Consider the following 11779-nt stretch of genomic DNA (forward strand, 5'->3'; position numbering starts at 1 on the left):
AAAGATTCTCAGCAGAATCTTTAGCCAATTTCTTAAGCTTAATTCCAGATTGTAATCAAGATCAGCAAGACTCCTCTACCTGGACACTTGAAAAGAATGACATTTTCTCAGTTAAATCCTTCTACAAATTTCTAATTGACGGAGGATTACGCTGTCCGCTATACCCTAAATTTTGGAAAATTTATTGCCCAAGAAAAATTACACTTTTTTTTTCGGGCTTGTTTGGGACAACAAAAATTCATACTCTCAATAACCTCTTTAGAAAGGGTGCAATCCTAATGCCACTCGACACTTGTTTTCTCCGTCATAATGATTCGTAAAACGAGTGGAACATTTATTCTTGACCGTATTTATTCTAACCGTATTTGGTCCTTCTTCTCTAACGCCCTTGAGCTACCAGATTTACCTTATGATGTCTCAATCATCCGGACCAACCTGGATACCTTCATTACACTCAAACATTAGATCTGTGGGATTTACTTTCTAGAGCCATTATCCCGGAATATTTGGGCTTGAAAGAAATAAAGCGTATTTTTCCAATGCACCGCTTTTACCTTTTTACTCATAATTTATTCAAAATTTCTAATATGCTGGTTACTTGGATTTCTACAGCTCCTCTTCCCAATCAGCAAAATCTCAACGAAGCTTCTCTGAAGATTAAGCGCTCCCTCGACTTCCCCGAGCGCTCGATTGAAGACTACATCAGCAACACTGGCCCTCAACTGAATCAGGAGTAATCTACTCCACTCCGCAGCTCGGATTGTCCTGTGACTCCAGTCGGATTTAATCGCTTTTCCAGCTGCCTTACCTTGTTTACTTTTATCTCTCTTGTATTTTCTTTTCCTGAGCTCTACACTTCTTGTGAGAACTCTTAGCTCTGTTTGTTTTCATGGTGTGCTCTTCTTATTTTCAATAAACAGTGGTTTATCCACTTTTTTTCAAAAAGAATGATTGAAACATGACTTGATTTGCATATATATGTTCAATTGGTTTATGAAAACCTGATAATTGAATTAGTGTTAGTTACCCTTGGAAGGAAGTGTATTTAGTATTAGTGTGATATGGGACAAACAAGAAGCTTGTAAACAGGCTACTGATCTGCTTGGCTTATGTAAATTGTTTGTTTTTTTTTTCTCCTTATCGAATCACTCTTAGATCTATATATATATATATATATATAATTGTTTGTTTGTTTTTAATGTAGTAAATCTCGAGCTGTAGTAACTGCAAGACGAAATTCAATGACTGTGTATAATTAGCTTAGTTTATTCCCGTCTAATTTGTGTAAGATTTAAACCTAAAAGAGCATTTTGAATTGAAATAAATTTTAGACTCTAGTCTTGGTAATCAATCGTCACTGGAGCACTAGTTCTGGGTCTCTTCTTATCCTGACAACTTAAGCTTCTGGATTGAATCAGGCTGAGATAATACGTTTGTTTGTTTTGCATCTAAACAAGATGAGTACATGTTCTCAGTGCTGACCTTTCCACTTGATTAATTTCAGCTACTGACCATAAAGCTTCAAAGAAGATAACAAACGATTATGAAAGAGCCAAACAAACTTTTGCAAGATGGTTCTTAGAGTTTTCTTGATTTGGGCTATCCTTTTGAAAATTGCACTCTCGGACGGTAATGATTTTACTTATAATGGATTCAAGGGTGTGAACCTCAGCCTGGATGGTTTAGCAGGAATCACATCTGATGGTTTACTGAGTGTGACCAATACTACGAAGCATCAGCACGACAAGGGCCATGCTTTCTTTCCTGTTCCACTGAGATTCAAAAGATCTCAGGCAGATAATGTTGGCTCTTTTGCTACCACGTTCATCTTCGCCATTTTCCCCGAGCACCCAATGGCTGGTGGTGCTGGGTTCGCTATTGTTCTCTCACCTTCCAAAGACTTGACCCAAGCTTCACCTTACTATTTTCTTGGGGTTTTTAACAAGACGAACAATGGCAATGCATCAAATCATATCTTGGCCATTGAGTTTGACACATAATATAGCCCTGAAGCAAAAGACATTAATGGCAATCATGTTGGCATTGACATCAATGGTTGTATATCTAACAAGTCAGCGCCAGCAGGTTTTCACTCTGATGTTGATGGTAAAATTCAGGACCTTGTGCTTTTGAGTGATCAGCCAATGCAAGTGTGGATAGAATATAATGGTACAGACATGCAGCTCAATGTAACACTAGCCCCTCTCTGGACACCTAAACCCAAGATTCCTCTCCTTTCTTCAACCATAAATCTCTCTAGCATTATTTTGGACCTAATGTATGTGGGTTTCTCTACTTCAGTAGGAGCTAGTTATTCACATCATTACATCCTTGGTTGGAGCTTTAATTTGGATGGTAAAGCTCCTGAGCTTAACCTATCGAGCCTCCCTCTGCTACCTCAAGATTTGACGTCATTTGAGAAGAAGAAGAATCAGAATAATCTATCATTATGGCTGCCCCCGGTTCTTTCAGTGCTTGTTCTATTAATTGCTGTTGGTGCAACAGCTTTGGTGGTAAGGAAGAAAAAGTTCTCAGAATTGCATGATGACTGGGAGCTTGAATTTGAGTCCAACAGATTCTCTTATGTACAACTAGACAAGGCAACTAGAGGTTTCAAGGATGAGTGTCTTCTTGGCATTGGAGGTTTTGGTAAGGTCTACAGAGGAATCCTACCAGCTTGTAAGATGGAAGTTGCAGTTAAGAGAGTCTCCCATGAATCAAAGCAAGGAGTTAGGGAGTTTATGGCTGAGATTGTGAGCCTGGGCAAGCTCCGGCACCGGAACTTGGTACAGCTCTTGGGGTACTGTAGGCGCAAAGGAGAGCTACTCTTAGTGTATGACTACATGCCAAATGGGAGCCTTGATGGTTTTCTGTTCAGCCAAGACAAAAAAATTCTTGATTGGGATATGAGATTTCAGATAATAAAAGGTGTGGCCTCCGGTCTCCAGTATTTACATGAAGGTTGGGACAAAGTTGTGATTCATAGAGACATTAAGGCCAGCAACGTGTTGCTGGACAGTGAGATGAATGGTAGGCTAGGTGATTTTGGACTTGCTAGATTATATGATCATGGTGCTGCTCCTCAGACTACCAATGTAGTAGGAACTCTGGGTTTTCTGGCACCAGAGCTTGCTAAATCTTGCAAGTTTACAACCAGCAGTGATGTGTTTGCCTTTGGAGCTTTCCTACTTGAGGTTGTCTGTGGGAGGAGGACCATGGACCCAAATAAAGAAGAGATGGAACAGGATTTGTCAGACTGGGTGTTTGCAAATTGGAAAAAGGGTACCATATATGAGACAAAGGATCCAAGATTGGGAGAAGATTATGTGTTAGAGGAGTTAAATTTGGTATTTAAACTTGGATTGTTTTGTTCACATCCTTTGCCTTTAGCCAGACCAATTATGAGACAAGTTACACAGTTTCTGAATGGGGATGCGCCTCTTCCCCCACTAGCAGAATTGAGTTCTTGTGCCATAAGTCAAATTAGAGGTATTGATTTTGAAGTGCATAGAAGTGAAGGAATTGGATCTTCTAGTGTTTTGCCTGTTGACAATAGAACTAGACTCTTGTACCATAAGTGTTTTACCTACTGAATTAGCAGTAGGAAGAACCTCTTTTTTTTTTTGCAATAGATGTGTCAGGTTATCCGCCTTATTACTATGCTCATGTTTATATTGTTCGAAAACATCATACTTGTAATTCATGTGTAATTGTATTAATCATATGCAAAAAATCCATAGTTCCTTACAAGCAATACTGTTACTGCTTGATCCAAAACTTTATCTGGCACAGTTTGTCCATTGTAGATTTTTTTTTCCCCCAAACTTTTTTTCCTTTTTTTCTGTTTATAACTAGCGACCTCTGAGGCCTGGCATGGTGGTTCTGCATGAAAAGAACTGGATGTTAAGAGATTAATGACAAACATAAAGCATCAATCAGAATCTTCCTATCTATTGTCAGTTTATAGTCTCATTCATTTTTGGCATTTCATAGCAGATAAATTTTATATTGGTAAATAAAAAAAATTATAAAAAAAAAACACTTTTGTTCTTCTTCAAGGTTGAGTGTTGATATAACGGTGTAAATTGAGGTAGTGGCCATTTTGGTTGAGTGCTGATATATTGGTCTCGCATGCAGTGCAGATGAAGGATTTGATAAGTACAGAATATAAAATACAGACATTTATGGGTTCAATGCAAAATTTTTGGGGGTTGTTAATCAGTTTAGAATCTGTACTTTTGTACTATGTACTTAACTCTGGATATTTAATTATAAGCACCCTGATGCTGGGAAGGGAGTCATTCATGTTTCATGCTTATTTTACTGTTGCTTCACAAGTGCTGTGATAATAATAATGATTTGTTGTTTGTCCCCTTTCACATAATATATTAAGCACGCTGATATATATATATATATATATATATATATATATCTTGAAATTTGATATAAAAATCAAGGTCCCATTATTATTGTTGTTGCTGTTGTTTTACTGTGGTGTTGATGCAGTGGAATTATTGTCAGTGGACAGCGGTTAATGTTTTAATGCGCATATATAGGACAGATAGAGCTTAACCCCTTGAGAGAGTTAGAGGAAGCTGTTCATCAAATGCCTTGCACAAAGGTTTGCTCTAAAAGATCTTGGTTCGTTCTCATATTTCTTGGGGGTTGAAGTTACCCCCTCCGTGCAAGGCTTGTTCTTGAGTCAAAGGAAGTACATCACTAATTTGCTTGAGAGGACGAAAATGACTACTGCAAAACCTGTTTCAACTCTTATGGTGGTTGATTCCGTCCTAACGTTGCATTCAGGTGATTTGATTGATAATCCCACTGAGTATCACGCTGCCGTTGGGAGCCTCTAGTATCTCATGCTAACTCGACCAGATGTTGCCTTTTATGTCAATAAATTGTCACAGTTTATGCATGCTCCACGAAGTGCTCACTGGGCAGCATTGAAGAGGCTCCTGTGCTATCTTGTTGGTTCACTTGATAAAGGTATCACGTTATTTTGAGAGTCTTCTCTTCATCTTCATGCCTTCTTTGATGCTGATTGGGCTGGAAACAAGGATGACTGCACGTCGACTATGGGTCATGTGATCTTTTTTGGTAGTAATCCTATTTGTTGGAGCTCCAAGAAACAATGGTTTTTGGCACAATCTTCTACCGAAGCTGAGTATAAAACTGTCGCTGCAACGGCCGTTGAGATAGTATGGATACGTCACTTATTGCATGAAATGGGTGTTCCACTCCCTCACATTCCAGTTATATATTGTGACAATCTTGGCGCCACTCATTTAAGTGCTAATCCTGTTTTTCATTAGCGCATGAAACACTTGGCCCTTGCGTACCATTTTATTCGCGAGCAAGTACACCATGGCACTTTGCGTGTTACTCATGTTTCAACCGGTGACCAACTTGCTGATCCCTTTACGAAGCCCTTAGCTCGCTGCAAATTTGATATGTTTTTGTCCAAGATTGGCCTATCTGTTCCACTGTTCATCTTGCGGGGGCATGTTAAGGATTAAGTTTGTTAAAGTCTATCTATATTCATTTGTTTGTTGTAACTATTAGTTGTTATCCCTTGTATATCTCCTAGGTTGTTGAAACCTTAGCATGTTGCTATATATTGTAATCTTTACAACTAATACGAATGAATTTTTCACAATTTTTACATAAACAAAGTAGGTTGCGGTGGCTAAGATAGTTGATGATCTAGACTTTGTTGGGTCGGCGACATCGGTGACGATGTCGGTGGATCAAGTGAGACTGCGAGGGTGGTGTGGGAGATGCAATGGTGGCTGTCCGATGATGAAGAAGCCATAAAAGTTTAGGATTATTTATTTATTTGCGGACTCATTATTTTGAACGAATAGTTCGCCTAAATAGCATTTCTCTTTCAATCCATGACACACCTTAGGAGGAGACCCTCTCTACCCCTAAGGACCTATCTCTTCTCTTTCCCCCTTTCATTTTTGATGTATCCAACACAGGTGGACTCTAAAACATGTATTTTTCTTATTTCTTGTATTTTTTTTACATATATTTTGATGTATCTTATGCTTTTATTTTTAATTTTAATTCATTTGTAGTTTATCCCTTCTGAAAAAAATATATATATACATAAATAATCTCCTTAATTAATTAATATTTATTAATATTATTTTATTTTTTATCTTATGAGTTAAAAATATGGTGATTTTATTAGATTATATATTTCTCATTTTGAGTTTAAATTATAATTAAATTACTTTAAATCTTTATTATAGTTTCTTAATCATATTATTAAAAATTGTTTTAATATATATATATATATATATATATATCATAAAGTTTCATAATAATTACTCTTGTGTGTGTATTAAAACTTGAAAGTAGTCTTTCTGGGTATACATATAGAGGATGCATCCTCTGTCAACGTTCACAGAAACGTAATCTGTGAACGTTGATATGGGCCGTTGGATTTCAATCCAATGGCTGCACACTGTTCTGTGAACAGTAACATTATGCACTATTCATAAGCACAGTAAAAAGTGGGATACACAGTATTTTGATCTGAACCATCCAATCAATCTCAGCACAATAACTGAATCAATCATAGCCATCCAACCCTATAAAAAATACTGTACATCATCTGCGGACGACTCTACGAACGTCCGCAGATGATGTTTAGCCATATATATATATATATATATATATATATTTATAACACATGTGACAGATTATTTATATACAGAGGCTGCCTGAGAAACTTCTCCAAGGGCATTAATGTCATTCTGCTACTAATTCAATCATGTTTTGCAATGACCGCAATTGAAGGCCATCTTTCTCTGTGTCTCTGTGGTTGAAAATGGACAGGGTTGCTGCTGTCATATCTAGTGTCCCTTGGCTTCTAATGCGCATCATGTGTTCGATAAAAAGTCCCAAAGAGAGAACATCATTGCAAGCTTTTGGAGTCTCTGTGCTCTTGGTTTCTGTCAACTGTGTTTTCTCTGCTAAACATGGTATGTTTCCCATTGCCATTGTCTTCTCTCTTTCTCTTTAACATGTATAGAATCTGTTAGCATTGAGTGAATTCTATGGAGCATGATGATGCTGTGTTTTTATGAGTTCATTCGGTTCTGGTTGCTTTGATATTGCCTTCTCTCGTTGTTCTGTCTGTTATTCTAACTAATACTAACAAAGAACTGTGTATGCTCCCATTTATGTTGATGAGTTTAGATTTACTTGCTTTGTTTGTGATAAGATAGATTTGTCTTGTGTGTCATTCACAGATTGCTGCTGCCTTATTCTTTGTCTCTGATTCCTTTCTTTTTTCTTTTTTTTTTATTTTCATTCTTCTATAGAGTGCTATAATTGGGAAACTTGTTACAACTCTTGCTGCAATTGAAGATAATATATACTTGATGACAAATTCTAATAAATTGGCTTGTTTCACATCAATTATAATTAGAAAATTGCTTGAAAGTGGTTGTTTCCTGATTAAAAATAAGGTGGATAAACCACTGATTTATCTTCCTGATATGTTCTTGAAAAAATTATATTTATTTATATGGTTTTATAAAATATTTTTATTTGCTTAACTTTTTTATTTATTCAATATAGTTTTTACAAATCTTATGGGTGGTTATATTTTTTTATTTATTTATTTTTTTGAAAAGATAGATAAAGCACTTTAATTAACTAGAAAAGAAACTGAAGCAACAAATCTCCACTCAAACTGGGTGAAGTAAGCAGAAAGTGACCAATCACGGGATGTGATTCCACTATTTAAAACCAAAACAACAAAAACTACAACAGAAACAAATATAGTAGATTTTTCATTATATAATATATAGCCGAGTTAATAAGTTTTTAAAAGCTCTTTTTCTTACCTATCTTTCAAACATGACACTTGTCACATATTGTAAAAAAAAAATAATTTGTTTTTTAATAAAAGTTTTTTTAGTTGACTTCTGGTCAGAGAGTTAAATAAATAAATAAATAAATGATTTGTGTAGGTATACAAACCAATATTATTTTTAACAAGGTGTGTAAGTAATTTCTCATTGTACAGGGATATATATAAGAAGAAAAAAACCAGTTGTTGTGTTCTAGATACATTGCGTGGAATTCCACTGATTTTCAAACTTGAACAGATACCTTTTGTCTTTGTTTCTCCGTCTTAGTGTGCAAAATTCAAACTTGAACCAACAACCAAGTGACCCACTTCATAGGACCGTATTCGCAGCTAATCCTTGGTTCATTCTAGTACTGTAACAAATATCTTCCAAAAAGCAGTAGGTATATAATTCACTCTGAAACTCATCCTCTTGGTTCTTCTATGCAGAGTTTGCAGACTAATAGAGTTTTAATGGGTTCAAGGCTGTGAAACTTAACCTTATGATCATATTTAATCATTTGCTAGCTAGCAATCCACATGAGCTTCCAAACTCAGGTCTTAACCCTGTTGTGAAACTAAACTCTTATTTTTTTGAGTTTTCATGTTGGCTTCCTGCTGAATTTTCAAGCCTGTTATCTCCAATATTCACATGCAGTTATACTAAAAAAATTAAACACACTCCACCCTCTTGGCAGTCAATCTTCTGTGGGGCGCTAGTTCTAGTTTATATCTTTTTATTGACTGCCGCTTCTTCAAGATGCTGACCATATCCGTTTGATTGCTTTCAGCCATTAAATATAAAGCTTCAGAGAAGATAACAAACCAATATCAAAGAGTCAAACAAATGCTTGCAAGATGCTTCTGAAGATTTCCTTCTGGGCTCTCCTTATGAAACTTGCACTCTCAGCTACTGATGAGTTTTACATTCAATGGGTTCAGGGATGTGAACCTTAGCATGGATGGTTTGGCAGGAATCACATCTGATGGTTTGCTGAGACTATCCAATGCTACCATGCATGCCAATGGCCATGCTCCCTGTTCCACTGAGATTCAAAAAGATCTTGGGCAGAAAAATGTATTCTCTTTCTACCACATTTGTCTTTGCCATTTTTCCTGAACACCCATTGCTTGGTACCTCTGGGTTTACTTTTTGTTCTTTTCACCTTCCAAAGACTTCACCCAAGCCCTCAGAAAAATTATTTTCTTGGCCTCTTCAATAGGACAAACAATGGAAATGCATCCAATCACATCTTGGCTGTTGAGTTTGACACATGGTATAGCCTCTGAAGTAAAAGACATTGATAACAACCATGTCGGCATTGACATAAATAGTGTTATATCAAACAAGTCGCACCATGCAGGTTTTTACATCTGATGATGATGGTAAATTTCAGAACCTAATCCTTTTGAGTAGTGAGCCAATGCAAGTGTGGATAGATTATGATGGTATAGATATGCAGTTCAATGTAACATTAGCTCCCCTATGGACACCTGAGCTCAAGACTGCTCTCCTTTCTTCCACCATTAATCTCTCAAGCATTATTTTTGCACCATATGTACGTGGGTTTCTCTGCTTCTGTAGGGGACTAGTTATTCATACCATTACATACTTGAGTTGGAGCTTTAAGATGAATGGTATTAATGCTCCTGATCTTGATCTATCGAGCCTCCCCTCCACTCCCAGCAAAAATTTAACATCGTTGGAGAAGCATGATAAGATTCTCTCACTATGGCTGCCCTTGGCTATTTCGTTATTTGTTCTGATAAATGCTGTAGGTGTGATAGTTATGGTGTTGAGGAAGAAAAAGTTCTCAGAATTCCATGAAGACTGGGAGCTAGAATTTGAGTCCAACAGATTCTCTTATGAACAATTATACAAGGCAACCGGAGGTTTCAATGACGAGTATCTTCTTGGTATTGGAGGTTTTGGTAGGGTCTATAGGGGAGTCTTACCAGCTTCTAAAAGTGGAAGTTGCAGTTATCTCCCATGAATCTAAGCAAGGAGTTAGGGAGTTTGTAGCAGAGATTGTGAGCCTTGGTAATCTCCGGCACACCGGAATGTGGTCCAGCTCTTGGGGTACAGCAGGCGCAAAGGGAGCTAATCTTAGTCTATGAACACATGCCAAATGGGAGCCTTGATAATTTTCTATTCAACCAAGGCAAACCCACTCTTAATTGGAGTATGAGATTTCAGATAATCAAGGGTGTGTCATCTGGTCTTCAGTATTTACATGAAGGTTGGGACCAGGTTGTGATTCATAGAGACATTAAGGCCAGCAATGTGTTGCTAGACAGTGATATGAATGGGAGGCTAGGTGATTTTGGACTTGCTAGATTATATGAACATGGTGTTGCTCCTCAGACCACCAATGTGGTTGGAACTCTGGGTTTTCTGGCACCTGAGCTTGCTAGAGCTTGCAAGGTTACAACCAGCAGTGATGTCTTTGCCTTTTGGAGCTTTCCTACTTGAGGTTGCTTTGTGGCAGGGAGGGCTGTAGAGCCAAATAAACAAGAGATGGAACAGGTTTTGGTGGACTGGGTGTTTGCGAATTGGAAAAAGGGTATGATACATGAAACAAGGGACCCAAGATTGGGTGAGGACTATGTGTTGCAGGAATTGGAATTGGTTTTGAAACTTGGATTGTTTTGTTCACATCCTTTGCCTTCAGCCAGGCCAAGTATGAGACAAGTTACACAGATCTTAAATGAAGTTGCACCACTTCCCCACTGCTTCCTTTATCAATGTCATTTTAGTGGTATTGATTCACAGTTAGTATAAACCTGAATGATCAGAGATTGTGGTTTTGTGGCGATTGCCAGAACTGCATTCTTTTCTGAAAGTATTTTATGCATCCTTTTTTCAATTACTCTGTTTTCATGACTAATATAGTCTCTGAGGCTTGGTGTGGTGGCTCCCCATGAGAAAATTTGAATATTATTTTTTTTAAATAAAATATATCTAATATTAAAGACTTCTGTTTTGCTTCAGTGTTTGTTGTATTTTTGTTTGTATTTTGTTGCTTCCAGTTCGCTCTTTTTTAATAAATTTATGATTTATCCACTTTATTCAAAAAAAAAAAAATATTAAAGATAAAATAACATTAATTATTTTAAAATATTAATTTAAATTTCATCATATAACATCCAAACTAATTAGTCATGATTCTAATAAGACTCTAATACATCCTATTATATTATTATTATTATTATTATATATATATATATATATATATATATATATATATATATATATATTTTTTTAATCACAAATTTTGGTCATCGATCTAGTATTGTTTGGCATCTAAAAGGATCGAAGCGAGATGAACCAACTAGATTTCTAGAGACGTAATCTCTCGACAAATCAACGACGCACCACCACCAACAGCCCCGACAAGCATGTGGGGTTTCAATCACAGATATGCTTGACTTACACGAAGATCCAAGCGTGATCCCAGGGTCATGTCACCTCTTTTGGCCGGGCTCGTGCCTCCACCAATGGCTTCATGGGGGCTCGCCGTGGGTGACAACAACAACAACAACAACAACAACAACAAGATCTCCAAGTGTCCTCTTCGGGGGTCCACAGTGGAGGAGCTCATCCTCTGCACTTCAGGCGCTAAGCGATAACAACATTACCTCTCAACCCCAATCCCAATCTCTATCCCATCCGTAACTGCACTAAGTATCCAACCGCAGCAGCCGAGTAGAGAGCTCGCCAACGGAGGAGCAGTAGCGATGTCCCACATGCTGTGGTTTTATTTCGTGTATCCTCGCTCGAGGTGTGTGTTAATATTATACACGCTATAGGGACTACTGCTCACCCTCGTAATTTTTCAAAACTTCCCAAAAACCCCTACTACTTTTTACACACCCGATAGCCCCTTCCAGTTAGTGTTTAACTTC

At 37.3% G+C, this 11779-nt stretch overlaps 2 pseudogenes; both read left to right on the forward strand.

The window, feature by feature from the left end:
- The first annotated feature begins 1498 nt into the window (after positions 1 to 1498).
- On the forward strand, positions 1499 to 3603 carry LOC120274866 (annotated as a pseudogene).
- A 5628-nt stretch (positions 3604 to 9231) lies between these two features.
- LOC120274904 lies at positions 9232 to 11503 on the forward strand (annotated as a pseudogene).
- Positions 11504 to 11779: the final 276 nt, after the last annotated feature.

The sequence above is a fragment of the Dioscorea cayenensis genome, chromosome 13 (genome assembly GCF_009730915.1).
Source record: "Dioscorea cayenensis subsp. rotundata cultivar TDr96_F1 chromosome 13, TDr96_F1_v2_PseudoChromosome.rev07_lg8_w22 25.fasta, whole genome shotgun sequence".
In the NCBI taxonomy this organism is placed as follows: domain Eukaryota; kingdom Viridiplantae; phylum Streptophyta; class Magnoliopsida; order Dioscoreales; family Dioscoreaceae; genus Dioscorea; species Dioscorea cayenensis.